Source organism: Mustela nivalis (genome assembly GCF_964662115.1).
Source record: "Mustela nivalis genome assembly, chromosome: 7".
NCBI lineage: Eukaryota > Metazoa > Chordata > Mammalia > Carnivora > Mustelidae > Mustela > Mustela nivalis.
The window spans coordinates 106,700,556-106,715,665 of record NC_139026.1 but is presented as its reverse complement, the minus strand read 5'-3'; the positions used below and the strand labels follow the sequence as shown (position 1 = coordinate 106,715,665).

The window sequence follows — 15,110 nt, the reverse complement described above, 5'->3', positions numbered from 1 at the left end:
ATCACACAGAGATCAGCCAGCCCATCAGAGAAAGAAGAGGGGGGAAAAGAAAACAGACATTTCCAGATTGAAAGGAGGTGGCTGGGTAGAGGAAGCCTGAAAACAATTTCTCCCCATTTAAACTGACAGCACGAAACAGACCCTGCTAGACGAGCACCATTTATTGAGTGTTCAGTCGGAGGCAGGCACCAGGCCTGCCTGGTCTTCTATACACATTTTCTCACTTACTTCTCATATCCTTCTGAAATAGATATCATCATCATCCCGTTATTGATGCTCAGACATTGGAGTGACTTGACCAGGGCCAAAGAGCAAGGTAATGCAAAAAAGGAGATTTAGATCCAAGCTCATTGAACGTGGATTTGCTCTTAATCCTATATTGTCCTGACCCTTCAGCACTCCCAAGGGTGGACAACCCTCCTCACTCAGATGCAGCATCTTCTAGGTCATTCACAATCAACAAGCTCGTGGTGAGCCCCTAGCTCATGCTGCAGACCTCCTTGGGGTCTGGGAGCCTGCAGATGAGAGCTGACAGATGGAAGTGTGCCAGGCCCACAAGGAGCTACCTGTTCTCCTGGACTTGCCAGGTGTAGTTGGGGGACACCCAGGGCTGTCTCCAGCCAACACAGAATCACAAATCCTATGCACTGATCTGATTTTGAAAGCCCCTCCAGGAGTCTTTTCAAGGGGTGCATTGTGATGTGATGTTATAGAAGAAGGTTTGCAGAAACCTACTTCTGGTCTGGACTCAGCCGCTTAGATGACCTTGAACAAGTCAGTACCTGTCTGGTCTCTGTTTCCTCATCTGTGTAATGACAAGACTGGACCTGTTTGTATTTAAGGTCCCTTCTACCTCTGTCTGTGAGTTTATGAAATTTCAACTGAAGAAATTGTTCTTAATACAAAAATTGGGTTAATATGATGAAAGGCAATATCACAGTCCTTGGAGTTTTCTATCTCAAGACTTTCTGGAAGTAGGCTAGGTCCACATTTTCAGTATTTGATAGTATTTGAATATTAAAATACAGATACACACTATAATGCACTTAGAGGAAATGCAGAAAATGAAGTTCTAAATTGTGTCTCTTGTGCCATGCTCAAAAAAAAGATGGAAAAGTCACTGCATCAGCAGGGGAATTTGTCTGATTATCTGAGCCCAGGGGTCTGGCTCAGTTACACCATAAGTCCAAAGTAATCTATGATTGCAGTCAACATTTTCCACCTGCCAGATGTGTCAAGAGCTGTGGGCCCAGAACTAGAAGATGACTCCTGGTCTTAGGGATGCACTGTGTGAAGCAGAACCCAGACAAGGTACAGCAGACTTCATCTTCTCTTTCCATCTGGCAGGATGATGGGCTCCCATCGGACTCCTCTGACCAGCCGCCCCTCTCCTTGGGAACTGCGTGTTTCTCTTCATCCCTACAAAGTGTGAACTGCCCATTACCTAATCATAGACAGATTTAACATTCTTACTCTCTCTTCCCCAAAGGGAACTAACTGCCTTAGTTACCAGTCCCAAGAGAGTGGGGTTGTTTCTGTTTAGCTTATGTGTATTGCCCAGAACATCTACATGCAACTCTGAGCTTAGGAAGGGCTTTGGGATAATAACAATGGTGACATCTGAGCTTCTGTAAATGCACAGCATGAGCAGAGTTGTCTATGTCTTCCTGCTACCTAGGCAGGACCATCTCAAGGTCTTTGCCATCCAGTAGTCCCTACCCCATTGCCACCTGCTGTTCTCAGAAGACTGGACTAATAACACCTCTCATTCCTTGAGGGTTTTCTCTTGCCGGCCCCTTAACATACTTCATCCTGATAGAACCTGATATCTCTCCGTAAGGTAAGTATGATTAAAAGTCTCATCATACAGATGAGGAAACTGAGTTTGGGAAAGGTTAAACAACTTGGATCAAGGTCTAGTATAATTATACCACATTGCCCAGCTAGGCCTTACTCTTAATGGTCTGTCACCAACAGATGGTAACCTAAATCACCTTCCAGGAACATGTTCATCATTTTAACATTTATCACTCATTCCTTCACTCATCCATTCATGTTTTTCACTCATTCATTCTCATCTATTGATTACCCTGTAGCAGGCTCTGAGACAACACTGAAAAATGGAAACACAAAGAAGACATGGACGACACCCCCCCCCCCCCCGTTAATGAATGTGCTTCCAACGGTGGGATTTCAGTCACAGTAACTGGCAGTAAAGGAGGGTATTTTGGGTTAGATCCAATCTCCCTCAAAATAAGACTACATAGCAATGTGAGCTTAAGTAAGCTCCTGAGCCATTCTGGGCCTGGCAATTAATAGGGGTGATCAGTCAGTTCTAAGTCTGACTGTCTCTGGCTCTCTGCCTTCCCTAACCCATGTCACAGATGATGTGTGGCATGAGACAGCCAATCTAAGAGTTCCAAAGCACCAGCTGTAAGCAATGCCTAGATGGGCACCAAGTCTTTTTTGATGTTAACCCCAGTTCTTAGCCCAGAATAAGGTAAATGGTAGCTCCTCATTGATTGTCTGTTGAATAAAGGAAGACCAATTTTTGGCTGAATTATTTGCAGGGATGCCCCAAAACATTTCTGTTTCAATCAGAGAGCTCTATAGGTGGGATTTTTATCTCATAAAGATTAAGTTCAGGCTTCCAGTTCCAGAAAAGGTGGAGTAACAGGGATTGCATTTACTTTCCCAACTGAAATAATAAAAAATCCAAACAAAATAGATTTTTAAAAAATGCTTTTGAAGACACTGGCCATCGGGCAATGAAGGACAATGAGCCTTCGGCAGGGTCAGGACTAGGCTAAGCTAATGACTCTCGGTACTAGCCCTGTACTTGCATAACTCTGCGAGTGTCTTCTTAAGGTTGAGACACCTAAGATTTAAAGAGATTTAAAGAGAAATCCATTATGAAAACTGTGTATCAGAGAGCAATTATCTTCTTAAGTTTTGTACCCTAGGGCCCTTACTCATCTCACCCTAGCCCAAAGCCTGTCTTGCGACAAATGAGAAACAAACAAAAGGCACCCTATTATTGCCTAGAGAGTTTTCAGGCCAGGACACAGGAAGGGGAAAGTCTGGCAGACTCTCCAAGTTGAGGTAACCCAACTATATGCTGTCTATAAGAAGTATAGTTTAGGGACGCCTGGGTGGCTCAGTTGGTTAAGCAGCTGCCTTCAGCTCAGGTCATGATCCCAGCGTCCTGGGATCAAGTCCCACATGGGGCTCCTTGCTCCGCAGGGAGCCTGCTTCTCCCTCTGCCTCTGCCTTCCACTCTGTCTGCCTGTGCTCGCTCTCGCTCCTCTCTCTCTGAGAAATAAATAAATAAAATCTTAAAAAAAAAAAAAAGAAGTATAGTTTAAACATTATGACACAAATAGGTTAAAAGCAAAAGGCTAGAAAAATATATGCCACGTTAATATTAGTCAAAAGAAAGTTTGCATATTAATATCAGGCACAGTCTATTTTAGAACAAAGAATATTAATGAAAATTAAAAAATAATTCACAATGACAAAGAAGTCAATTCATCAATATGATAATAATAATCCTAAATACTTATCACATAAAAACAGGGCTTTAAAATGCATGAAGCAAAACAGATAGAAATGTAAGGAGAAATAGACAAATCCACAGTCCTACTCAAAGACTTTATTATCTGCCTATCAATAACTAATAAAACAAGTAGATTGAAATCAGTAAAGATACAGAAGTAAACAACACTGTCAATCATCTTGACCTAATTGACATTTGTAGAATACTCTATCCAACAAAAGCTAAATACACTTTCTTTTCAAGTGCACATGCAGTATTTACCAAGATGGTCCATATCCTGATCCATAACACAGTTTCAATAAATTTTAAAGGATTCAAGTCATATAAGCTACGTACTTTAACCACAGCGAACTGCATTAGAACCAATAACAGAAAGACCTCTGGAATATCCCCAAGTATGTGAAAACTACATAACATACTCCTAAATAACTCGTGGGTCAAAGAAGAAACAGAAAGGGAAATGAAAAAGTATTTTGAACTAAGTGAAAATAAAAGCACAATATATCAAATTTGGTAGGTTATTGCTAACATAGTACCCAGGGAAAAAAATTATCTCACACGTATAAGAGAAGAAAGATCTCAAATCAATGACCTCAGCCTCTACCTTAAGAAACTAGAAAAAGAGGGGGAGGAGTCAAGATGGCGGAGAAGTAGCAAGCTGAGACTGCTTCAGCTAGCCAGAGATCAGCTAGATAGCTTATCTAAAGATTGCAAACACCTGAAAATCCATCGGCAGACCGAAGAGAAGAAGAACAGCAATTCTGGAAACAGAAAAACAACCGCTTTCTGAAAGGTAGGACCGGCGGAGAAGTGAATCCAAAGCGACGGGAAGATAGACCCCGGGGGGAGGGGCCGGCTCCCGGCAAGCGGCGGAGCAACCGCGCACAAAATCAGGACTTTTAAAAGTCTGTTCCGCTGAGGGACATCGCTCCAGAGGCTAAACCGGGGCGAAGCCCACGCGGGGTCAGCGTGGCCTCAGGTCCCGCAGGGTCACAGAAGGATCGGGGGTGTCTGAGTGTCGCAGAGCTTGCGGGTATTGGAACGGGAAAGCCGGCTATAGAGACAGAGCCGACAGTAAGCTCGCAGCTCGGTGTTACCTTGAACCGATCGCAGGCTCGGTGAGCTCGGAGCGCGGCCGGAGGTCAGGCAGACGCGAATAACTGGGCGCTGTTCTCTGAGGGCGCACTGAGGAGTGGGGCCCTGAGCTCTCGGCTCCTCCGGGCCGGAGACCAGGAGGCCGCCATTTGTGTTCCCGTCCTCCGGAACTCTACGGAAAGCGCTCAGGGAACAAAAGCTCCTGAAAGCAAACCCGAGCAGATTACTCACCCCGGCCCCGGGTAAGGGAGGTGTAATTCCGCCTGGGGCAAAGACACTTGAGAATCACTACAACAGGCCCCTCCCCCAGAAGATCAACAAGAAATCCAGCCGAGACCAAGTTCACCTACCAAGGAGTGCGGTTTCAATACCAAGGAGAGCAGCAAAATTCCAGAGGAGGAGAAAGCCAAGCACGGAACTCATGGCTTTTTTCCTGTGATTTTTTTTTAGTCTTGCAGTTAATTTAATTTTTTCTTTTTCTTTTTTTTTTTTTCTTTTTCTTCTCGCCTTCGGGTAAAATTTTTTTTTTAACTGTTACCTTTTTCTTTTTTAACGATTTTTTACTAGTTTATCTAATATATATATTTTTTCTTTTTTACATTTTTCTCAGGTGTTTTCTTTTTTAAAAAAAATTTTTTTTTCTTTTCTTTTTTTTTCTTTCTTTCTTTTTGAACCTCTTTTTATCCCCTTTCTCCCCACTCACGATTTTGGATCTCTTCTAATTTAGTTAAAGCATATTTTTCTGGGGTTGTTGCCACCCTTTTAGTATTTTACTTGCCCCTTCATTTACTCTTATCTGTCCAAAATGACAAGACGTAAAAATTCAACGCAAAAAAAAGAACAAGAGGCAGTACCGAAGGCTAGGGACCTAATCAATACAGACATCGGTAATATGTCAGATCTAGAGTTCAGAATGACAATTCTCAAGGTTCTAGCCGGGCTCGAAAAAGGCATGGAAGATATTAGAGAAACCCTCTCGAGAGATATAAAAGCCCTTTCTGGAGAAATAAAAGAACTAAAATCTAACCAAGTTGAAATCAAAAAAGCTATTAATGAGGTGCAATCAAAAATGGAGGCTCTAACTGCTAGGATAAATGAGGCAGAAGAAAGAATTAGTGATATAGAAGACCAAATGACAGAGAATAAAGAAGCTGAGCAAAAGAGGGACAAACAGCTACTGGACCACGAGGGGAGAATTCGAGAATTAAGTGACACCATAAGATGAAACAACATTAGAATAATTGGGATTCCAGAAGAAGAAGAAAGAGAGAGGGGAGCAGAAGGTATACTGGAGAGAATTATTGGGGAGAATGTCCCCAATATGGCAAAGGGAACGAGCATCAAAATTCAGGAGGTTCAGAGAACGCCCCTCAAAATCAATAAGAATAGGCCCACACCCCGTCACCTAATAGTAAAATTTACAAGTCTCAGTGACAAAGAGAAAATCCTGAAAGCAGCCCAGGAAAAGAAGTCTGTAACATACAATGGTAAAAATATTAGATTGGCAGCTGACTTATCCACAGAGACCTGGCAGGCCAGAAAGAGCTGGCATGATATTTTTAGAGCACTAAACGAGAAAAACATGCAGCCCAGAATACTATATCCAGCTAGGCTATCATTGAAAATAGAAGGAGAGATTAAAAGCTTCCAGGACAAACAACAACTGAAAGAATTTGCAAATACCAAACCAGCTCTACAGGAAATATTGAAAGGGGTCCTCTAAGCAAAGAGAGAGCCTACAAGTGGTAGATCAGAAACGAACAGAGACCATATACAATAACAGTCACCTTACAGGCAATACAATGGCACATAATTCATATCTCTCAATAGTTACCCTGAATGTGAATGGGCTAAATGCCCCTGTCAAAAGACACAGGGTATCAGAATGGATAAAAAAACAAAACCCATCTATATGTTGCCTCCAAGAAACTCATTTTAAGCCCGAAGACACCTCCAGATTTAAAGTGAGGGGGTGGAAAAGAATTTACCATGCTAATGGACATCAGAAGAAAGCAGGAGTGGCAATCCTTATATCAGATCAATTAGATTTTAAGCCAAAGACTATAATAAGAGATGAGGAAGGACACTATATCATACTCAAAGGGTCTGTCCAACAAGAAGATTTAACAATTTTAAATATCTATGCCCCCAACGTGGGAGCAGCCAACTATATAAACCAATTAATAACAAAATCAAAGAAACACATCAACAACAATACAATAATAGTAGGGGACTTTAACACTCCCCTCACTGAAATGGACAGGTCATCCAAGCAAAAGATCAGCAAGGAAATAAAGGCCTTAAACGACACACTGGACCAGATGGACATCACAGATATATTCAGAACATTTCATCCCAAAGCAACAGAATATACATTCTTCTCTAGTGCACATGGAACATTCTCCAGAATAGATCACATCCTCGGTCCTAAATCAGGACTCAACCGGTATCAAAAGATTGGGATCATTCCCTGCATATTTTCAGACCACAATGCTCTAAAGCTAGAACTCAACCACAAAAGGAAGTTTGGAAAGAACCCAAATACATGGAGACTAAACAGTATCCTTCTAAAGAATGAATGGGTCAACCGGGAAATTAAAGAAGAATTGAAAAAAATCATGGAAACAAATGATAATGAAAATACAACGGTTCAAAATCTGTGGGACACAATAAAGGCAGTCCTGAGAGGAAAATATATAGCGGTACAAGCCTTTCTCAAGAAACAAGAAAGGTCTCAGGTACACAACCTAACCCTACACCTAAAGGAGCTAGAGAAAGAACAAGAAAGAAACCCTAAGCCCAGCAGGAGAAGAGAAATCATAAAGATCAGAGCAGAAATCAATGAAATAGAAACCAAAAAAACAATAGAACAAATTAACGAAACTAGGAGCTGGTTCTTTGAAAGAATTAATAAAATTGATAAACCCCTGGCCCGACTTATCAAAAAGAAAAGAGAAAGGACCCAAATAAATAAAATCATGAATGAAAGAGGAGAGATCACAACTAACACCAAAGAAATACAAACTATTATAAGAACATACTATGAGCAACTCTACGGCAATAAATTTGACAATCTGGAAGAAATGGATGCATTCCTAGAAACATATAAACTACCACAACTGAACCAGGAAGAAATAGAAAGCCTGAACAGACCCATAACCAGTAAGGAGATTGAAACAGTCATTAAAAATCTCCAAACAAACAAAAGCCCAGGGCCAGATGGCTTCCCGGGGGAATTCTACCAAACATTTAAAGAAGAACTAATTCCTATTCTCCTGAAACTGTTCCAAAAAATAGAAATGGAAGGAAAACTTCCAAACTCATTTTATGAGGCCAGCATCACCTTGATCCCAAAACCAGACAAGGATCCCACCAAAAAAGAGAGCTATAGACCGATATCCTTGATGAACACAGATGCGAAAATACTCAACAAAATACTAGCCAATAGGATTCAACAGTACATTAAAAAGATTATTCACCACGACCAAGTGGGATTTATTCCAGGGCTGCAAGGTTGGTTCAACATCCGCAAATCAGTCAATGTGATACAACACATCAATAAAAGAAAGAACAAGAACCATATGATACTTTCAATAGATGCTGAAAAAGCATTTGACAAAGTACAGCATCCCTTCCTGATCAAAACTCTTCAAAGTGTAGGGATAGAGGGCACATACCTCAATATCATCAAAGCCATCTATGAAAAACCCACCGCAAATATCATTCTCAATGGAGAAAAACTGAAAGCTTTTCCACTAAGGTCAGGAACACGGCAGGGATGTCCATTATCACCACTGCTATTCAACATAGTACTAGAGGTCCTAGCCTCAGCAATCAGACAACAAAAGGAAATTAAAGGCATCCAAATCGGCAAAGAAGAAGTCAAATTATCACTCTTCGCAGATGATATGATACTATATGTGGAAAACCCAAAAGACTCCACTCCAAAACTGCTAGAACTTATACAGGAATTCAGTAAAGTGTCAGGATATAAAATCAATGCACAGAAATCAGTTGCATTTCTCTACACCAACAGCAAGACAGAAGAAAGAGATATTAAGGAGTCAATCCCATTTACAATTGCATCCAAAACCATAAGATACCTAGGAATAAACCTAACCAAAGAGACACAGAATCTATACTCTGAAAACTATAAAGTACTCATGAAAGAAATTGAGGAAGACACAAAGAAATGGAAAAATGTTCCATGCTCCTGGATTGGAAGAATAAATATTGTGAAAATGTCTATGCTACCTAAAGCAATCTACACATTTAATGCAATTCCTATCAAAGTACCATCCATCTTTTTCAAAGAAATGGAACAAATAATGCTAAAATTTATATGGAACCAGAAAAGACCTTGAATAGCCAAAGGGATATTGAAAAAGAAAGCCAACGTTGGTGGCATCACAATTCCGGACTTCAAGCTCTATTACAAAGCTGTCATCATCAAGACAGCATGGTACTGGCACAAAAACAGACACATAGATCAATGGAACAGAATAGAGAGCCCAGAAATAGACCCTCAAATCTATGGTCAACTCATCTTCGACAAAGCAGGAAAGAATTTCCAATGGAAAAAAGACAGCCTCTTCAATAAATGGTGCTGGGAAAATTGGACAGCCACATGTAGAAAAATGAAATTGGACCATTTCCTTACACCACACACAAAAATAGACTCAAAATGGATGAAGGACCTCAATGTGCGAAAGGAATCCATCAAAATCCTTGAGGAGAACACAGGCAGCAACCTCTTCGACCTCTGCCGCAGCAACATCTTCCTAGGAACAACGCAAAAGGCAAGGGAAGCAAGGGAAAAAATGAACTATTGGGATTTCATCAAGATCAAAAGCTTTTGCACAGCAAAGGAAACAGTTAACAAAATCAAAAGACAACGACAGAATGGGAGAAGATATTTGCAAACGACATATCAGATAAAGGACTAGTGTCCAGAATCTATAAAGAACTTAGCAAACTCAACACCCAAAGAACAAATAATCCAATCAAGAAATGGGCAGAGGACATGAACAGACATTTCTGCAAAGAAGACATCCAGATGGCCAACAGACACATGAAAAAGTGCTCCATATCACTCGGCATCAGGGAAATACAAATCAAAACCACAATGAGATATCACCTCACACCAGTCAGAATGGCTAAAATCAACAAGTCAGGAAATGACAGATGCTGGCGAGGATGTGGAGAAAGGGGAACCCTCCTACACTGTTGGTGGGAATGCAAGCTGGTGCAGCCACTCTGGAAAACAGCATGGAGGTTCCTCAGAATGTTGAAAATAGAACTGCCCTATGACCCAGCAATTGCACTATTGGGTATTTACCCTAAAGATACAAATGTAGTGATCCAAAGGGGCACATGCACCCGAATGTTTATAGCAGCAATGTCCACAATAGCCAAACTATGGAAAGAACCTAGATGTCCATCAACAGATGAATGGATCAAGAAGATGTGGTATATATACACAATGGAATACTATGCAGCCATCAAAAGAAATGAAATCTTGCCATTTGCAACAACATGGATGGAACTAGAGCGTATCATGCTTAGCGAAATAAGTCAAGCAGAGAAAGACAACTATCATATGATCTCCCTGATATGAGGAAGTGGTGATGCAACATGGAGGCTTAAGTGGGTAGGAGAAGAATAAATGAAACAAGATGGGATTGGGAGGGAGACAAACCATAAGTGACTCTTAATCTCACAAAACAAACTGAGGGTTGCTGGGGGGAGGGGGTTTGGGAGAAGGGGGTGGGATTATGGACATTGGGGAGGGTATGTGCTTTGGTGAGTGCTGTGAAGTGTGTAAACCTGGTGATTCACAGACCTGTACCCCTGGGGATAAAAATATATGTTTATAAAAAATAAAAAGTTAAAAAAAAAAAAAAAAGAAACTAGAAAAAGAAAAGCAAATTTCACCCAAAGTAAAAAGAAAAAAATACTGAGTCTAAGCAGAAATCAATGAAATAGAAAACAGAAAAACAATAGAGAAAATTAACAAAAATAGAACCTGGTTTTTAAAGATCAATAAAGAGCGAAGACACGAATTGTAATAGCAGAAATTTGAGAGGTGACACATTGCAAATTCTATAGACATTAAAAGGCTAAGAGAAAGTATGAACAATCTTATGGCAGAAAATGTGACAATTTAGATGAGATGGACAAATTCCTTAAAAATCACTAAATACCAAAGATGATTCGAGAGGAAATAAGTAGGGGCGCCTGGGTGGCTTAGTAGGTTAAGTCTCTGCATTCAACTCAGGTCATGATCCAGGGTCCTGGGATCAAGCCCTGAACTGGGCTTCCTGTTCAGCAGGAAGCCTGCTTCTCCTTCTCTCATTCCCCCTGCTTGTGTTCCCTCTCTCGCTGTGTCTCTCTCTGTCAAATAAATAAATCCTTAAAAAAAAAAAAAAAAAGAGCAAATAGGTAAAATGGGTAACGCAACTAAAGAAATTAAACAGACAGTGACAACCCTTCCTACAAGAAAACTCATGGACCAGATAGATGGCTGTATTGAAGAATACTACAAATATTTAAAGAATAATTAATACTGGTTCTATGCAAACTCTCCAGAAACCAGAAAAATATGACATACTTCCCAACATACTCCATAAGGCGAGGATTACCTGCTACCAAACCTTGACAAAGACATTACAAGAAAAGAAAAAGGCCAATATCCTTCATGAACACAGATGCAAAAATTCTTCAGGAAATTTCAGCAGATTGAATCTAACACTCATATATAAACAGAATAAATACATCCTGACCAAGTGGAGTTCTAGCCCAGGAATGCGAAAATGGTTTAACATTTGAAAATCAACAATGTAATTCATCATCTTAACAAATTAAAAGAGATAACCCTTATGATCATCTCAGTAGATGCAGAAAAAGCATTTGACAAAACCCTACATCCACTCCTGTGGGAACTCTCAGAAAACCAGGAATAGGAAGGAGTTTGCCCAACCTGAAAAAGGACATCTACAAAAAACAACAGCTGATACCATACTTAATGGTAATAAGCCAGATGCTTTTCCCCTATGATCAAGAAAAAGACAAGAATGTCTACTCTTAATGCTTCTATCTAACACTATGTTGGAGATTCTAGCCAGTCTGTTGAGGCAAGAAAAGAAATAGAAAATGACCAGATTGGGCATGGAAAAAGTAAAATTATCTTAACTCCCAGGTGACATGATTGTCTATGTAGAAACTCTGCTGAAATTCACAAAAAGTTACTAGAACTAATAAGTAAGTTTGACAAGGCTAAGAGTTACAAGCTTTCTCTACAAAAATCAATTGATTGATTTCTGTACAGCAGAAACAAAAACTTAAAGTTGAAATAAAAATACCATTTACAATATCATAAAAAATACAAAATCCTTAGGGATATAGCTGACAAAAATGTATGATACTTATATACAGAAAGCTTCAAAATATTGATGAGAGAAATTAAAGAAGACCAAATCAAGTCAGTAGATATTTCATGTTCATGGTTTGGAAGACCCAGTACTATTAAGATGTCATTTCTCCCTAAATTCATCTCTAGATTTATCTCAATCTCAATCAAAATCTCAGCAGGCTTTTTATAGAAATTGACAAGCCAATCTAAGATTCATATTGAAATGCAAGGGGCCTAGAATAGCCAAAATAATTTTGAAAAAGAAGAACAATATTGGAAAACTAACACTATCTGATTTCAAAACTTATTATAAATCTGTAGTAATAAAGGCACTGACTATGGTACTGGCGCAAAGATAAGAAAAAAAGATAAATGGAACAAAATAGAGAATGGAGAATCCAGAAATAGATCTATATATATATGTGTATCTGATTTTTTATAAGAATGCAAAGGCAATGCAGTGGAGAAAGGATAATCTCTCCAGCAAATGGGACTGGAATAATTGGATATCCATTTGCAAAAAAAGAATGTCAATGCGTACCTTATACCACATACAAAAATTGGCTCGAAATGGATCACAGACCTAAATGTAATGGCTAAAAATATAAAAATACAAGTAGAAAACAGCCTTGTGACCTTGGCTTAGGCAAAGATTCCTTAGGTAGAACAACAAGAGCATAATATTTCAAAAAATTGATAAATTGGACTTCATGAAAATTGAAAGCTTCTGTTGTTCCAAAGATACCATTTAAGTATAGAAAGGGAAAAAATAATTGCAAAGCATGTATCTGACAGAGGATTTTGATCCAGAATACATGAAGAACACTTAGAACTCATTACTGAGAAAACAACTCAACTTTATAAATGGGCAAAACACATGAACAGCCACTTCATCAAATAAGATGTACGGATATCAGATAGCTACATGAAAATGTTCAACGTCATTAGTCAGAAGGGAAATGCAGTCTAAAGCCATAATGAGACACTGCTACACACCTTTTAGAAGGGTTAAAATGAGGGGTACGTGGGTGGCTTAGTCGGTTAAGCATCCAACTCTTGATCTCAGCTCAGGTCTTGATCTCAGGGTCATGAGATCAAGCCCTCCGTTGAAAAGAATAGCTTTAAAAAATGGCTAAAATGAAAAGATTGATATACCAAGTCTTAGCAAAGACATGGAGCTCTTGGATGGACATTCACACACCAGTGGGAATGGGAAATGGTACAGTCCCTTTGGAAAACATCCGGAGGTTTCTTTAAAAAAGTCAAACAAACTTCTATCCTGCCATTCCACTCCTAAACAGTGACCCAAGAAACTATCCTGCCATGCCACTCCTAAATATTTACCCAAGAGAATAAAAAATTCTGTCCACACAAAGACTTGTACATGAACATTCACAGAAGCTTTATTTGTAGTGGCCAAAAACAACACAAATACTCATCAGCGGGTGGATGGGATAGGCAAGCAGTCACATACACACATGATGGAATGCTACTCTGCATTAAAAGGAATAAACTATTGATCCAAGCAAAATGGGTAAGTCTTGAAATTGATTATTTCAACTGTGAGCAGACAAAACAAAACAAAACAAAAACGTGGTATGTGAACAAAAAAAGCCAGACAGAAAGAGTATGTAGTTTTTGATTCCATTTATATAAAATTGTAAAAATAAAGACTAGCTTATAGTGACAGAAAAAAGATAAGGGAGGGTGAAGAAGGGTGAAGAGAGATTATAAATGGGTAAGAGGGGAGTTTTGGGGGGTGTGGATACATCCACAGTCTTAAGTGTGATCATTTCATGGAAATATATATATGTGCATATATGTATGTGTGTACGTCTGTACCTATGTGTATGTATGTCCATATACAGGTATATGCATACACACATAGATATCCATCCATCCATACATATGTACATACAAATATATATCAGAACTGACCAAATTATATAATTTTTTTTTTTTTTTTTAAGAAAGAGAGAGCAGGAGCAGAGCGTGGCAGAGTGGGAGAAACAGAGAATCCCAAGCAGGCTCCATGTGCTGAGCGTGGACCTGGACACGGAGCCCAGCTCAGAGCCAAGGTGAGGCTCGAGCCCATAACCCTGACATCCGACCTGGGCCAAAACCCAGAGTCAGATGTTCTACCCACTAAGCCACCTAGGTGTCCCTCAAATTGTACACCTTAAATATGTAGTTTTTTGTATGTCCATAGCTGAATAGATCTATTTAAAAAGAGAGAGATGATAGGGGCAGGTCAGTACCTTGTCCTATTCCCGGACTTGCAGGTCTAACCCCGCCTACTGTATCTATCCCCAGGAGCCTGATTCTTCCTTCTTTTTTTTTTTTTTTTTAAAGATTTTATTTATTTATTTGATAGATGGAGATCACAAGTAGGCAGAGAAGCAGGCAGAGAGAGGGGAGAAAGCAGGCTCCCTGCCGAGCAGAGAGCCCAATACAGGGCTCGATCCCAGGGCCCTGGGATCATGACCTGAGCCGAAGGCAGAGGCTTTAACCCACTGAGCCACCCAGGCGTCCCCTGATTCTTCCTTCTAAATGCAACTCCAACAAGCAGAAAATTAAGTAATTTCCCTGAGAAAATCTTCAGTCCCTTACTGTAGGGAGCTCAGTGGACTCTGCAAGTAAGAGGACGGGGCAGACCATTCATTCAGCCCCCTTTCTCTTACCCCTTCTCCCCTGGCTTGGCCTGTGATCTCTGCACAGCATCTGTGGGTTTTCCAAGGGAAACAGAAAACAAAACAACAGAAGGGCTTCTGCTTTTGTTTCAAAAATAAAATGGCAGCCATGTGACTGGCTTGGCTGTTTCATACTTGGGTGAAGCCCAGCGTTGCTCTGGGCTCAAGGCTGCACCCAGCTTTCTGCCTCGAACACTTATTAGACCAATGGACAGTAAGGCCATACAGGGGAACCGGTGGGGTAGATCCCAGAAGGAAAGGGAAAATGCCATCACCATCACAAGGGGAACAGTTCGATCTGAACTTGCGGACCACTCTTCTCCCTCCAGAGTGGTTCCATAAAAGCCTTTATACACAG

The 15,110-nt window shown here is 40.2% G+C and overlaps 1 protein-coding gene across 10 annotated transcripts in view; it reads right to left on the bottom strand.

Moving 5' to 3' along the window:
• The window catches only part of CRACR2A (calcium release activated channel regulator 2A), a 204,635-nt gene that overhangs the window by 81,185 nt on the left and 108,340 nt on the right, over positions 1-15,110 (bottom strand). The gene's annotated exons all lie outside the window — the stretch shown is intronic.